General features: G+C 38.0%; 1 pseudogene; it reads right to left on the bottom strand.

The window, feature by feature from the left end:
• Window positions 1-1,576: 1,576 nt before the first annotated feature.
• On the bottom strand, window positions 1,577-1,695 carry LOC120586911 (uncharacterized; annotated as a pseudogene).
• Window positions 1,696-2,556: the final 861 nt, after the last annotated feature.

The following is a 2,556-nucleotide window of genomic DNA, read 5'->3' as shown; positions in this document are numbered from 1 at the left end:
GCACTGCTGTAAGAAATTCCCACGAACCCGAAGGCTTAAAACAGCAAAAATTTATTCTCTCATATTTCTGTAAATTCGAATGCAAAGTGTTGGCAGGATTATTTCTTTTTGGAGGCTCTGAAGGAAAATCCATTCCATACCTTTCTCCTAGCTTCTAGAGTCTGCGAGTAATTCTTGCCATTGCTTGATTTGAAGATGCATCACTCCAATCTAGGCCTCCATCTTCAGATGTTCTTCCTCTCTTGTTATAAGGACCTCTGTCACTGAATCTACGGCCCACTCTAAATCCAAGATGATCTCATCTCCAGATCCTTAACTTAAGGATTGCATCTACAAAGATCTTTTTCCCAAGTAAGGTCATGTTCAACAGGTATTGGGAATTAGGACTTGGATTCAGCTTTTTGAGGAACACAAGTCAACCCACTACAGGGGATTAGACATGAGGTTCGTGAAGAGGAACATTTTGGAGAATGCCTGTGGTGATGTTGTATAGTACGGAATGGAGAGAAGGATACAATGGAGCCCAGTGAGAGGAACACGGAATTCTCCTAATGTCATAATCAGGAAGGGAGGGTGGAAGAGAAAGTGGACTGTCACTTGTTGAGTGCCTAGCATGTTCCAGTTATCACATATTTTATGCTTTACACATTTTGTCTCATTTACCTCACAGAAGAATATCTAAGAGAAAGAGAAAAATAAAAGAACTAAAAATGATTTAGAGATTGGACCTGGGAAGCTTAGAAAATGAGAATACAAAACTCAAATGTAAGGAGGTCCAGAAAGGGACCTGGTATTGTGAGGAAGGTGATGAGTTAGTTCTGAAAGTGTCCATTCTGTGAAAGCACTGACATGTTCAAATGCAACACAAGATCAGGTTGTAAGAGAGAAGACTCAGAAGTTGTCTGAGCCTGCCAAAGTCTTCCAAGCAGACATGGCTGCATCTGGTTTTAGCGAAAGGCGAGCCTCTATAGTGTGATGTCACCATATTAATTAGGCTGATAGTATTTCAGTATGGCCTTACTGCCAGAATTCATCCTGCTTCCCGCAGGCAGACAAGAGCCTGAAGTCAGAACCTGGATGATTTTTAAGACCTTCTAAATCTCTGCCCGTCTTTCCAGACCTGCCTCAAATCTCCTCAGAATTTCTCCTTCCAGCACACCCTGGAGACCATCTGAATCTCTGGGTAGCCAATATCCCAGAACAAGGAAATCTCATGGAGAGAACCATGTGTTTGTGGCTCAGCAAGAGAAAATGAAAAGCATGCAGCCCAGATGCTAAGACTCAACTTGCCATCGGCTCTCAAGAAAGTTTGTGATTGCTTGAGTGAACAAGTCTCAGTGGCTTACTGAGTGTGTTAAGCAGATGATGTGGAAAATTTCATCAGATTACACAATCCTCCACCATCAACACATCATCAGAGTCTGAAATTAGAGCATTTCATTTAATTTGGTTATCAAAGGAACCACAGAAATTTCACATATTCTTTTCTATTCTCCCTGAAGTATTGTAACATTTTGGTTACCAGTCAGTTTTCTCCCTGAAATGCACATTTCTATGACTTTTTTTTTTTTTTTAACACCTACAGCACCTGGTCTTCCTAGGTGGTCTCCCATCCAAGTTCTAACCAGGCCCAACCCTGCTTAGCTTCCGAGATCAGACGGGATCGGGCTTGTTCAAGGTGGCATGGCTGTAGTGGAAGGCACATTTCTAAATGTCAAGCACCATGTCTTAGTTTTTTTGTTTGTTTGTTTGTCTCTGATATTTCTATCAGGGACATATATAGGTTTTATGGAACCTAAAGTTGATATAATTTGAGGGAGCCGTCTTTAAGAAAAAAATACAAGTATGAAAATGAATATTTATTTGGAATAAGAAACCATAAGTTATATATTTTTGAAAATGATACATACCACAAAAATTAATATATATCATAAAATTCATAAAAATAAATATAATATTTAAATAATATTTTTAAAACTGCCGGACACATTTCTATAACTCATATATATATACACATGTATATATTTTTGGCTCCATGTTCTTTGATCATCTCTTTGTATGACAATGACTATGTAATATAATATTCTAAAGGAGAATGAAAAAAATGTAATCTAGTCTTTCCTCTAACACAGTTGACTGGATTTGTTTTTATTATTGATATTTGGGAGGCTTAAAACATGAGACTTCACTTACAGATGTATTTTTAAACAATTGCTATGAAATGAGAAAGTATGTGTTATATATTTATCTGAATTATGTGGCATTTTAAAATTTATTCTTGACAGAAAATAATTTTGGTTTTGGTCAGGCTTTCATGAGAACTGAATCTCCTACTTAAAATTTTACAGAGCCGATGATTAGAAGAATTTCAGACTAGCTTCTGGCTTCATATATTTCAAACCTTGTTTCTCATCTTTACCACATGACTCAGGTGCCACATTATATAGGCCAGGCAATGTTTATATTGTCATTTAACCTTCTGTCTTGCACTTCAGGTTGCCCTGCCTGGTGAGTTGGCACACTGTATGCCCCGAGGCCACGGATGCCTTAACTCTA

The sequence above is a fragment of the Pteropus medius genome, unplaced genomic scaffold (genome assembly GCF_902729225.1).
Source record: "Pteropus medius unplaced genomic scaffold, Ma_sr-lr_union100, whole genome shotgun sequence".
NCBI lineage: Eukaryota > Metazoa > Chordata > Mammalia > Chiroptera > Pteropodidae > Pteropus > Pteropus medius.
This window is presented reverse-complemented; position numbering and strand designations above follow the sequence as displayed.